The sequence below is a fragment of the Oncorhynchus kisutch genome, linkage group LG4, assembly GCF_002021735.2.
Source record: "Oncorhynchus kisutch isolate 150728-3 linkage group LG4, Okis_V2, whole genome shotgun sequence".
Classification (NCBI taxonomy): Eukaryota; Metazoa; Chordata; class Actinopteri; order Salmoniformes; family Salmonidae; genus Oncorhynchus; species Oncorhynchus kisutch.
This window is the reverse complement of record NC_034177.2, coordinates 25,123,797-25,138,085: the sequence shown is the minus strand read 5'-3', so window position 1 is coordinate 25,138,085 and position 14,289 is coordinate 25,123,797. Positions and strand designations below refer to the sequence as shown.

The window sequence follows — 14,289 nt, the reverse complement described above, 5'->3', positions numbered from 1 at the left end:
ACTGTTGTGTCATCGGCAAACTTAATGATGGTGTTGGAGGCGTTAGGATCACCACTATTATTTTAAGAATGTGAAATGTCAGAATAATAGATTTATTTCAGCCTTTATTTCTTTCATCACATTCCCAGTGGGTCAGAAGTTTGCATACACTCAATTAGTATTTGGTAGCACTGCCTTTAAATTGTTTAACTTGCGTCAAACATTTCGGGAAGCCTTCCACAAGCTTCCCACAATAAGTTGGGTGAATTCTGGCCCATTCCTCCTGACAGAGCTGGTGTAACTGAGTCAGGTTTGTAGGCCTCCTTGCTCGCACACACTTTTTCAGTTCTGCCCACAAACCTTCTATAGGATTGAGGTCAGGGCTTTGTGATGTGTGAATACCTTGACTTTGTCATCCTTAAGCCATTTTGCCACAACTTTGGAAGTATGCTTTTACTGCTTTTACTTTTACTGTGTTTTACTGTGGATATAGATACTTTTGTACCTGTTTCCTCCAGTATCTTCACAAGGTCCTTTGCTGTTGTTCTGGGATTGATCTACACTTTATGCACGAAAGTACGTTTATCTCTAGGAGACAGAACACGTCTCCTTCCTGAGCAGTATGACGGCTGCGTGGTCTCATGGTGTTTATACTTGCGTACTATTGTTTGTACAGATGAACGTGGTACCTTCAAGCGTTTGGAAATTGCTCCCAAGGATGAACCAGACATGTGGAGGTCTACACATTTTTTCTGGGGTTTTGGCTGATTTCTTTTGATTTTCCCATGATGTCAAGCAAAGAGGCACTGAGTTTGAAGTTAGGCCTTGAAATACATCCACAGGTATACCTCCAATTGACTCAAATGATGACAATGAGCATTTCAGAATCTTCTAAAGCAATGATGACATTTTCTGGAATTTTCCAAGCTGTTTAAAGGCACAGTCAACTTAGTGTTTGTTAACTTCTGACCCACTGGAATTGTGATACAGTGAAATAATCTGTATTGTAAACAATTGTTGGAAGCATTACTCTTCGTGCAGAGAGTAAATGTCTTAACCGACTTGCCAAAACTATAGTTTGTTAACAAGAAATTTGTTGAGTGGTTGAAAATGAGTTTTAATGACTACAACCTAAGTGTATGTAAACCTCTGACTTCAACTGTATCAGCCAGCACTGGCACCTTGGCATCCGAGCCAGGCAGACACCCCTGCTGTTGACAAGTGGTTTCAGCTCGCTGAGGAGACCTGGAAAGCTGAGCACACTCGTCTCCAGCGGGCCATGCTTCGGCACAAGGAACAAGCCGACCGCCACCGCATTGGGGCGCCTGTCTTCTCTCCAGGCAACCAGGTCTGGCTCTCCACCTGGAACCTACCTCTCTGCCCGCCCTGCCGGAAGCTGAACTCCGTGGTTTTTGGGGCCGTTTAATGTCCTGAGGAGGTTTAATGAGGTTACATACTTTTTGCAACTCCCTGCTGATTACCGCATTAACCCGACTTTTCATGTTTCTCTCCTCAGGCCAGTGGTGACTGGTCCCCTCACTGAGGTTGTACCCTGTGACACCCCGCCTCCTCCTCTGGACATCTAGGGAGGTCCGGCGTACTTGGTCTGTGAAATTAAGCCCTGGTCCAAGGCGTCGAGCGGCACGTCTCCAGTTCCTCATCGTTTGGGAGGGGTACGGCCCAGAGGAGCAGTGCTGGGTTCCTGCGGTGGATATCCTGGACGCTTCGCTGACCAGGGATTTTCACTGTCGGTGCCCTGACCGACCCACACCGTGTCCCTGTGGTTGTCCCCGAGGCCGGTGTCGTGTCCCTGCAGCGCGTCAGTGGGGTACTGTCACGGATTCCCCCTGTACTGCTGCTTATGCCGTTCAACAGCTCCAGAGGTGTACGTCACGGAACTGGATTCATTACCACCAACCCCGGACTGTCTTGTCTCATTACGCACACCTGGTTCCCATTCCCCCTGATTAGTATGTGAATATATGTGCCCTTTGTTCCCCAGTGTCCTTGTCGGTTATTGTTACCATGTCTGTTGGTCCTATGAGTACCGGTGTTATTGTTACCATGTCTGTTGGTCCTATGAGTACCTGTGTTATTGTTACCATGTCTGTTTGTCCTATGAGTACCTGTGTTATTGTTACCATGTCTGTTTGTCCTATGAGTACCTGTGTTATTGTTACCATGTCTGTTGGTCCTATGAGTACCTGTGCTGTTGTATCGGCTTCCATGCTACGTGTTATTGTGCACTTGTTTTACGGGTCTCATCCCGTGTATTATTTAGAGGTTTACACCTCGCTCCTTTGTTTGGAGAAAATAAAAAAACCTATTACATATTCCTGTGCTTGTCTCCTATCATTATACAGCGTGATACGAATACAAATGTAAGCAAGGTTTGAAATAATGTTTTAGTTGAATATTAAATCTGTTTGGGCTTTTTGCGGTCAATTTGCAGTCTACAAATGATTTGTAATTGTGTTCTGGCCCCGCGACCATCCGCTCAAGAAAATTATCTGCCCACGGCTGATTCTAGTCGATGATCCCTGTTTTATAGGCTAATATGTGCAATGTCAATCTCAGTAACACATCAGCCAAAGGCATCCATAAATTTGACTTCCTCACTATCTCCAAGACCCAAGTTAATAGTACACATACTGTATATTGCACTAGCTAGGTCTAATCTGAAACATGTTCACTTATTATTCACTATTCTTTTTAAATCTCATTATGTGTAGATGGTCTTTGCATGCAGGTAGTCAGTCTCACTATCTTTTCTACCCACTGCAACCAACCTTTCTTCATGGCTTCTATCCTTCTGTATTACAGTTAACTTCAACATCACAATCAACATCTGGCTATTGTTATACACATCACAACTCTGCAGTGTAGACACGCCTTTCATGCTGCAAAATTCTTTAGACAAATTAAGCCTCTAACCAAACGAGACTCACCAGCAATTGTAAATCTAGCAAAGTGCTAGAATGAGTGAGTGGGTGGGCGCCTGCATTCATTACCCAGAGTAGGGTACTCCATCTTTATATTAATAAATTAATTCACCTTGATATCTGATGCATTATATGAGCAGACAAATGAATCCAGAGTCATCCGTCACTGGCGAGTGTAATTAATAGGACGAAAGAAAAGAAAAACACCTGTAAGCACGACTGGCAGCAGCCTTCTGTGACAGGCCATGATAACATTTCATAGCAGACTGGAGTTAAGTTGGAGGTTACCAACTCAGGGGGAGAGAAATATGACACAGCTGGGGAGTTAAATAACCCATATATTTCTCCCTATCCCTCTGCTTTGTATGACTGTACAAAACCCAAGAAGGACGGAACTAAAGCCACAGAGGAGTCTCAGTGGGCAGAAAAAGGTCTATCACTTTGTCTTAAGGCATACACTACATATTGTAACAGTTTGTTTGCGTTTGTATTAGCCTAACAGTGATGTAAGTAGTGCTATCAGCAGGAGCAGCTACAGTAGCAGCAGCATTTTGGCCTAAATCACCACTGCTACAGTTTATGTAGTTTATATTTGACATTTGTAATGCTGGATAGTTTTTCCTGAAAAATGTGACCCCCAGTTGCAACTTCTCAGTCTGTGCTGCCAGCTTGTCCCTGTGTGAACCCCATGTTGGTTTTTTTCAGAAGCTCCCCAAACCAACTAGATTGGAATGGATTTCCTGATACTGTACTTGGACTGGTGCCCAAGGTCCATTACCCTCATACTGCATTTGTAAATATAGGGAAAGGGGTTTTCACCTCCATCCTACGATTTATTTTGGTGTTTTTGATTGAAATGTTACATTATTCACGGTCCTTGGCAGGCTTTGTTAGTTGATGTGTGGCAATTTACTTAGTAAATTATTGAGTTCTTCATCATGTAGCTTAATAATGTAGTAGTTAAAAATACCACTGAGTATCACTTTCTGTTCAGTGAGAGTATAATAATATGCTGAGATCTAACATGTTTTTTGTTTGTTTTCCCTCTATATATTTTAGTTATTTAACTAGGCAAGTCAGTTAAGAACAAATTCTTATTTTCAATGACGGCCTAGGATTAGTGGGTTAACTGCCTTGTTCAGGGGGAGACTAACAGATTTGAACCTTGTCAGCTTGGGGATGTGATCTTGCAACCTTTTGGTTACTAGTCCAATGCGCTAACCACTAGGCTACCTGCCGCCCTATTGGGCCAAGGCTGTCAAAACAGAGAGCACGGAGAGTTTTGATGACTACAGTATGTGAGATTGGCATTTTCCTCTGAGACTGCGTCTTATTAACAATATTAGTGATGAGAGGGCAGCTAATTGTCATGGACCTACTCACGTAGCATTTCTGTTGCAGTTGAGTGGCTTGATATCGCTCAGAACGTGTCACATCAGCACCTTACTGCTGCCATTTGAAATTAGTTTTAATCCATTAACGTTTCAAATTGAATCACTTTTTTTCCCCTTTCTTCCGCAGGTGATGGAAATTAATTATTGTGATTTGGATGTCCAAGAGCCTGCAGGATTCATTCCCATTTTTCAGGGAGCGTTGGCTGTCTCTCAGGAAATTGATTTATTGCTGTATTGAAGAAAAATATCTGTGACTTGTCAGAAAAGCAATAAATGAGAATCCGTCATTTTATGAGTGGATGAACGGTGGGGGTCTAGGCTGGGTTTGAAAGGTGCGGTTTGGTCCTGGGCCTGTAGCATACAATCTACTACAGATAACAGGGGTGGCAGATTGTGTCGATTTTGCTATGTGTTTTTCTGACTTACAGTCACACTGACAAAGTGAATGACATAATATGTTAATCCACTGTTTTTGACTTACTCAGGTTGGTTCTGCCATTCAGACTAACCTATCGGCATCATGTGACATTTTCCTAATCCTCATTCCCTTCCATCCAACCATGTGAAATTAAGTACTACTGTAACTTGGTGGCAGTGGTGGTTGTAATGTTTTTATCTATTAATTTGGTGCATTTCCTTAACACTTCGAAGCCACACTGCAGGGAAATTCAAGCTTGCCATCCTGTAATGATTATTATTTCTAATTGCCATAATTATACCATCATCATCAGGCCCTTCTCTATAATGTTGTTTAATCACTGTAATTATGTCATTATGTGTGGTCACTGAATCATCCTTGTGTACTTTTGGATAGAGTTATTACTCTAAGGATAGCCAGGTCTTAATGGAAAATAAAAGGGGACCTCAGCAGGTTGTGGGTCTGCTTTCCAACCAGCTTGCTATGTGGCAGATTAAGGGCTGGCTGTCATTCTTCAGAGTGTCTCTGCTCGCTCATCAGGTTTCATTTCGCTATGAAAGCAGATGGAGACTTTGTGCCAGAGAGGAAGATGAAGTGAAGTGAAGATAGGGATAAAGAAAGAGGATGTAGACATCCTCCCTGAGCAGGCAGATGTTCTAGTCCTCAGCTGGTTGTGTAGTTGCATCATTTTTCCCACTTTACTCACATCAACAAGAATTTGAGCTAAGTATTGTATTTCATTGTATCCACAAAGATGTTAGGGCTTGGAGCATATGACTCAGATTGGTACAGCTGGAATTACAAACAAGCTTCCTTTTGTATGAAATGCTGTGAACATTTTGGGAAAGTTTACAATGGGCTTAATGATTGTCTAAATCGTCTACTGTGTAAGTTGTCTTGTTTCTGTGGTGCTGTCTTAGTCACCCAGAAGCCAAAGAAAGAGGAGGGGGAGCATCCAGTCACTACAAAGAAGAATAAGTAAAAGGAAGAGATTGAGGCGGCAAAAGCATTGAAGATCAAATAAAGAGAAGAAGAGGAGCAGCAGTGCTGGAGATTGGGGTTTGTTTTTCTACATTATATGCTGAATATGTGAGAGGTGGATGTATGCACAGTATATTAAAAAAGGTCTCATTCTGAAACACACTCTTGTCCCTCAGGTGTGAAGAGGAGAAGTACATTATGAGGACGGAGTCAAGTGGAAGTTTCTGGAGCACAAGGATGCCTTTTTCACCCCGGAGTGCCAGCCTCTCTCAGATGACATCCCCTTCTACTACAATGGTCAGTACAGCCCTGGTGGTTTGAAGGCCTTATACTCACCCCTTCAGATCATCAACAATTTAGAAGTAAACACACAGCACGTATCAAAGACAGGCCATGCACTCAAAAGATCTAAGTAGATTTCCTACTGCATGAGAGTTGAGTTATGAAGCCCCCTTTAGACTCTCCACACATTCTGTCTGGGTCAGATTAAAAGTTGAATGTTGTTGACACTTTCTCTTCTATCTATGACACTGGGGAGGACCCTCCGTCTCATCATTCACACCAGAAGGTTGTTCCTGAACTCTGTATTGATTTGCATGGATCAACAGCGGCCCAGAAAGGATCAGCCTCTTTATTTAGGACATACAGCCCGGGGATGTATCTGGCTGGCTGGATCAAACATTTTGATTGAGAACCATAGTTTTTACATTTTCTCCCCAGAGTGCAGCCCCGACAGCTCCCATATAAAATAATACGTTTAATCCATGTGTGTGTAGTGAAATCCCTCCCTGGGTCCAGGCCTCCATAGCTGACTTCATCGGATTGGTCTAAAATGTAAATCCACAGCCGTTCACTGCAGGCATCAGCCTCTCTCTGTAGGCATCGATTGGCCAGCTGATCCTGCTCCTAGGGGACCTGTGGGGATGATATGGCACATTTGGTTATACAGATGAGTGACCAAATCAGCTAAATCTGTTTTATTGTGATCCTGGCTCAGTTGACTGTGATCCTGGCTCAGTTGACATTGTTTTTAATGAGTGACTTTGATGATATCAGAGGTCACAGCGACCTCTTGTCCCTTCAGCTACACATAAAGTGGCGCCGCTCCGCCCTCCAACTATAAGAAAATGACAAGGTCAAGATTTACAGAGTGTTTTCAAATTTTTTACAAAATTATTCTACAGTGCCTTAAGAAAGTATTAACACCCTTTACACATTTTATTGTTCCAGCCTGAATTAAAATATTTATTAAATTGAGATTTTGTGTCAATGTCAAAGGGGAATGATGTTTTTAGACATGTTTACAAATGAATTACAAATGAAAAGCTGAAATGTCTTGAGTCAATAAGTATTCAACCCTTTTGTTATGGCAAGCCTAAATAAGTTCAGTAAAAATGTGCTCTACAAGTCACGTAATAAGTTGCATGGACTCGCTTTGTGTAAACATGATTTTTTCACGAGTACCTCATTTTTGTACCCCAGGTCCCTCAGTTGAGCAGTGAATTTCAAACAGATTCAACCACAAAGACGAGGGAGGTTTTCCAATGCCTCTGAAAGACGGGTACCTATTGGTAGATGGGTAAAAAAAACACAAAAAAACAGACATTAAATATCCCTTTGAGCATGGTGAAGTTGTTAATTACACTTTGGATGGTGTACCCAGTCACTACAAAGATACAAGCGTCCTTCCTAACTAAGTTGCCGGAGAGGAGGGAAGTTGCTCAGGCATTTCACAATGAGGCTAATGGGGATTTAAAACAGGGTTTAATGGCTGTGATGGAAGAAACTGAGGATGGATCAACAACATCATAGTTACTCCCCAATACTAACCTAAATGACAGTAAAAAAATAAACAATATTTCGAAACATGCACCCTGTTTGCAATAAGGCACTAAACTAAAACTGCAAAGAAATTTGGCAAAAAAAATAATGTCCTGAATACAGTGTTGTGTTCTGTTGGATTTGCCCCAAACATATCACTGAATACCACTGTTCATATTTTCAAGCATGGTGATGGCTGCTTCCTGTTATGGGTATGCTTGTCATCGGCAAGGACTTGGAGTTTTGGGGGGGGATAAAAAGGAACATAATAGAGCTAAGCACAGGCAAAATCCTAGAGGAAAAGGTTGCCTGCTTTCCAACAGGTTGTTTGCTGTCCAACAGACACAGAGACAAATTCATCTTTCAGCAGGACAATCATCTAAAACACAAGGCCAAATATACACTGAGGTTGCATACAAATCATAAAAATCATCATCATTTAAATCATCTTGAAAATCTATGGCAAGACTTGAAAATTGCTGTCTAGCACTGATCAAGAACCAACTTAACAAAGCTTGAAGATGTTTTTTAAGAATGTGCAAATATTGTACAATCCAGGTGTGCAAAGCTCTTAGAGACTTTCCCAGAAAGACTCACAGCTATAATCCCTATCAAAGGTGATTCTAACATGTATTGACACAGGGGTGTGAATAATATGTAAATGAGATATTTCTGTATTTAATTTTCAAAGTGTTTGAAAACATTTCTAAAAACATGTTTTCACTTTGTCATTGTCGGGTATTGGGTGTAGATGGGTGAGAAAAAAGAGATTTCATCCATTTTGAAATCTGGATGTAGCACAACAAAATGTGGAATAAGTTGGGGGTATGAATACTTTCTAAAGGCACTGCATATCGTTTTTCCCTTTAGCACATGCAAGGTGCTTATAGAAAATATAGCCCAACTAAGATCAACATTTTATTGATCTTATTGAACTGTGTGTGCTTGTTCTCCAGGTAAAGCTGTGAAGCTGAGCCTTTCTGCAATGGAAGTGACCCTGTTCTTTGCTCAAATGTTTGACCATGAATATGCCACCAAAGACGTGTTCCGAAACAACAAGGACTGCAGGAAGATGAGAAGGGAAGGAGGGAGAGATAGCCTAGAGAGACTAGCCCTTGAAAATGTTGTTTTCAATTGCAAAACTTATTGGTGCAGATTTTAAGCCAAAAATCAAAACTATTTTGGATTTGAAGTCTTACAGGGAACCAAACAAGTAGAAGTACTGGTGGAGAGAGTGAAGGTGGTCATCAGGATACTACTCTTAAACTAGAAAGAGATGTTAAATGTAACAAGATGTAGTGTGACAGGCAGGGGTGTGGAGAAGGGTATATGGAGGGGTGTCCTCTGTACACACTCCACCAGGCCCAAAGGCGTATCATGCAGAATTAATTTCGTGCTGCTTAGTGCTCAATGCTCTTGAAAATTTGATTTGTGTAAAGGCATTGATATGCTAATCCAGACAAGTCGCTCCCTGCATATGAACAAATCCAATTAAACTGTTTTATTATAACAGGAAAACTCTGCTCGCCTGACTGCCTTCAGTCTCCGCCCCCCACCGCCCCCACCGCCTGTCAATCGTGCTTAGAGGTAGAGTCAGTGACTCCAAGTGTCCATACTGTCGCTAGAGTGTCTGCTATGGTCCCATCACACACACTGTCTGCACTGAATCTGTATTAGGGAAACAATCACCAGTCTACTAGTGCTATTGGCAATGTGAATTTGGAGTGCTAATACAATGTAGTGTTGTTCAAGCTATTAGAGTCCTGAAATGTCAGGTGTGTGTGTTCCTGTTTCTGTATGTTTTTTTAATTCTTTAGACTGATTTGCAGTGGCTTGTAGTTATGGATGCCAAGGGAAGCCAGGTTTCCCAAAACCTTTTACTAACATAGAGTACCAGTCAAAAGTTTGGACACACCTACTTATTCAAGGGTTTTTCTTTATTTTATTTTTTATTATTTTCTACATTGTAGAATAATAGTGAATAATAGTGAATAGTAGTGAAGCCATCAAATCTATGAAATAACATATGGAATCATGTAGTAAATAAAAAAGTGTTAAACAAATAAAAAATATATTTTAGATTTTAGATTCTTCACTGGAGCTACCCTTTGCCTTAATGACAGCTTTGCACACTCTTGGCATTCTCTCAACCAGTTTTACCTGGAATGCTTTTCCAACAGTCTTGAAGGAGTTCCCATGCATGCTGAGCACTTGTTGGCTGCTTTTCCTTCACTCTGCGGTCCAACTTATCCCAAACCATCTCAATTGGGTTGAGGTTGTGTGATTGTGGAAGCCAGGTCATCTGATGCAGCACTCCATCACTCTCCAAATTGGTCAAATAGTCCTAACACAGCCTGGATGTGTTGTACTGTTGAAAAACAATTGATAGTCCCGCTAAGCGCAAACAAGACGGGATGGCGTATCGCTGCAGAATTCTGTGATAGCCATGCTGGTTAAGTGTGCCTTGAATTCTAAATAAATCACAGACAGTGTCACCAGCAAAGCACTCCCACACTATCACACCTCCTTCTCCATGCTTCACTGTGGGAACCAACATGCAGAGATAATCCGTTCACCTACTCTGCGTCTCACAAAGACACGGCGGTTGGAACCAAAAATCTCAAATTTGGACTCGTCAGACCTAAGGACAGATTTCCACTGGTCTGATGTCCATTGCTCATGTTTCTTGGCCAACGCAAGTCTCTTCTTATTTTTGTTGTCCTTTAGTAGTGTTTTTTTTAAGCAATTCGACCATTTAGCATGTCTCCCCAGATCCTCAAAAAGTTCTACAGCTGCACCATCGAGAGCATCACTGCCTGGTATGGCAACCGCTCAGTATCTGACCGCAAGGCGCTACAGAGGGTAGTGCGTATGGACCAGTACATCCCTGGGGCCAAGCTTCCTGCCATCCAGGACCTCTATACCAGGCAGTGTCAGAGGAAAGCCCACAAAATTGTCAGAGACTCCAGTTACCCAAGTCATAGACTGTTTTCTCTGCTACCGCATGGCAAGCGGTACCGGAGCACCAAGTATAGGACCAAAAGGGTCCTTAACAGCTTCTACTTCCAAGCCATAAGACTGTTGAATAAATAATCAAATGGCCACTGGACTATTACATTTACCCCCCCCCCCCCCCCCCCCAATTGTTTTGTACACTGCTGCTACTCGCTGTTTATTATCTATGCATAGTCACTTCACCCCTACCTACATGGACAAATTACCTCAACTAACCTGTATGCCTGCACATTGACTGGGTACCGGTACCCTGTGTATTGTTCATTTATTGTGTTGCTTTTTATTATTTTTTACTTTACTTTATTTGGTAAATATTTTGTTAACTCTTCTTGAACTGCACTGTTGGTTAAGGGCTTGTAAGTAAGCATTTCACGGTAAGGTCTACACTTGTTGTATTTGGCGCATGTAACAAATAATGTTTGATTTGAAGGCCTGATTCACACAGTCTCCTCTGAACAGTTGATGTTAAGATGTGTCTGTTACTTGAACTCTGTGAAGTATTTATTTGGGCTGCAATTTCTGAGGCTGGTAACTCTAATGAACATATCCTCTCCAGCAGATTTAACTCTGGGTCTTCCTTTCGTGTGGCGGTCCTCATGAGATTCAGTTTCATCATAGCGCTGGATGGTTTTTGCGACTGCACTTGAAGAAACTTTAAAAGTTGTTGAAATGTTCCAAATTGGCTGACCTTCACATCTTATGTCTTATGACTGTTGTTTCTCTTTCCTTATTTGAGCTGTTCTTGCCATAATATGGACTTTATATTTGATCAAATAGAGCTATCTTCTGTATACCACCCCTACCTTGTCACAACACAACTTATTGGCTCAAACGCATTAAGGAAAGAAATTACACAATTTAACTCTTAAGGCACACCTGTTAATTGAAATGTATTCCAGGTGACTACCTCATGAAGCTGGTTGAGAAAATGCCAAGAGTGCGCAAACCTGTCATCAAGGCAAAGGGTGGCTACTTTGAAGAATCTAAAATATATTTTGATTTGTTTAACACTTGTTTGGTTACTACATGATAGGGGTTATTTCATAGTGTTGATGTCATCACTATTATTCTACAATTAACAAAATAGAAAAAATTAAAATAATCCTTGAATGAGTAGGTGTGTCCAAACTTTTGACTGGTACTGTATATATATATATATTGAATAATTTATCTGTCGTCTCTCTGTGTTTCAGAATTGTCCTTCAATTTGCAAGATACTGAATGTATCTCACCAGAGAAAGTGTCAGAGCGAGCGAAACAGTGCCCCTCTGTCTCTGTATGTGAAGGCCTTCTATCTGATGCTGTCTGCTCAAAAAGAGTATGACATTGTTACCACCCGTAGCATCGAATGCAAGGGAAACAAGTGAGCATTTGGTTTCCCTTGATAAAAATTAAATAATAGCCAATCAGCCAAAACTGAATGAGCTCAACTGTGAAGGGTCCTGGTGCACCAAAAAAACATTGTTAAGGGAAGCCAGTTTGGATTTGGCTTCACACCAATCACAAGCTAAATGTAATTTACATCGTTTTTTATTTTGAATTGTTGCATCTCATTGTGTCGTTGTCCTCTGGTGGCTAGCTAGCTAGCTAAAATCATCCCTTTCCTAAATTCGCAATGGATGGAGATAGGGATTTGGATTTGTGGTTTTGCTTAATGCTCCATACTAGCCAATGATTATAACAGAGATTCTGATCTAAACAAATGAATACATTGTGCCCCTAGCCTGAGAGGACGGCCTACGTGTAGCTAGATGTAGTAGGCTTATGTTAACTAGCTGGCCTGGCGCATCGTTGCCCATGAAAGGAAATTAGGCTGGCGAGCAAGCATTTTAGCCAGGTAGCCTAGGACAACTAGATCTAAAGGTGAGTACTGTATGACAGTCATGAAAGAGAGGAGGATGACATTGCTGTTACTGGGTGAGTCAACATATTGTATTATACTTGGGCACGCACACACAGAAATCAGTACCATGGGCAGCCATATCATATTTAGTTTACGTAGATTGGACTAAATCATTTTTGGTATCTTAGTTGTCACTGTACTAAGCATAGGGTGGCAGGGTAGCCAAGTGGTTAGAGCATTGGACTAGTAACCGAAAGGTTGCAGTTCAAATCCCCATGCTGACAAGGTACAAAATCTGTCATTATGCCCCTGTACAGGCAGTCAACCCACTGTTCCTAGGCCATCATTGAAAATAAGAATTAGTTCTTAACTGACATGCCTAGTTAAATAAAGGTAAAAGAATAAATAGGTGATTTGGTGATGTCAAGATACTGAAGTTGAAATGGTGTTAGAATAGTGGAGGCAGCTCCTGTTTTCTTTGCGACTTGCTGTAAATCTCCATGGTTCTAAATCAGGTGTTCCCAAACTCTTTTGGCCTACGATCCAATTTTGATATCTCAAAATTCTCAAACCCCCATCCATGTGAAAGAAAAATGGAATTAACAGCCAATGTTTACATTTTTAATTGTGGTAATGGCTGTCAATTGCAAAACATTCTAATTGTATTTCTGATTGTATTATCAACTCACCATCATATACTTTTAATGTGGGGCTATGACAGTCAATTGCAAATTAGTTTGACAAAATTTCTCACCACCACTAATGAGATGTGTGTGCTTGATGCATGTCGCGTCGGAGATTCTCATGGTTGAGAATGGTTGACCCTGCACACCTCATCTCTCCTGTCACGTCCAAACTGGATCAATATTTGCTTTTAATGCTGACGAGATATCGTCTGCATTAAAAACAATGTCAAATGAGCCAGGATCACGTTCAAACAGATTTAGGTGATTTGGTCACTCATCTGTGCCATTTTTTTTGTATTTCCCCTGCATGCTTGTGTTCAGTTCATTCAGTTTCCCAAATATGTCTGTTACATAGACAAGGAGACACATTTTATTTTAATTACTCAGAAAGTATACAAATACTGTTTTATACATTAATTGTAAATGATAACAGTTCCTCTCTCTCTCTTAATTAAAACAATATTTTTAACACTCCCCCTCGATAACCACCAAGACTTGGTGTGAATCAGAACATTGTCATGCTCTGATACCATATCTCCACATAGTTTTGCAAACAGGTGTACGCAATGTAGTTTACAATCAAAGTTACCTGCTGCATATCTCTGAGATCTGCGCTCAGCTCTTTTGCCACCAGTTTCTCTCGGTTTATCCACTATAGCTCAGTGGTTGCATCATACAATGAGTCCATATCACAGAGGGAGACACATTCATAAATCTTCTTAAGGTTAGGCGTCACGCTAGCGGGACAACCTCCTGGGGAACTGGTGCGCAATTCAAATAAATTATCAAAAAAACTATATATATTAATATCGGTTAAAAGCTTAAATTCTTGTTAATCTAACTGCACTGGCCGATTTACAATATGCGTTTACAGCGAAAGCATGCAATGCGATTGTTTGAGGACGGCGCCCCACATCCAAATGTTTTTCCACCGGCACAGGTTTCATAAATTCACAAATAGCGATTAAATATTCACTTACTTTTTTTATATCTTCCCCTGATTTGTCATCCAAGGGGTCCAAGCTATAACATGTAGTGTCATTTTGTTAGATAAAATCCTTCTTTATATCCCAAAAAGTCTGTTTCGTTGGCGCCATTGATTTGAGTAATCCACTCGTTCAACTTGCCAAGATAGGAATCCGAAAATCTTCCCCTAAACTTTGTTTCAATAAGTCAAAATACGTTTCTATTGAATCCTCAGATACCCTAA

The 14,289-nt window shown here is 41.1% G+C and overlaps 1 pseudogene; it reads left to right on the top strand.

Annotated features, from left to right (window-relative positions):
* Positions 1-5,506: 5,506 nt before the first annotated feature.
* The window catches only part of LOC109888829 (DNA topoisomerase 1-like), a 34,286-nt pseudogene continuing 25,503 nt past the window's right edge, over positions 5,507-14,289 (top strand).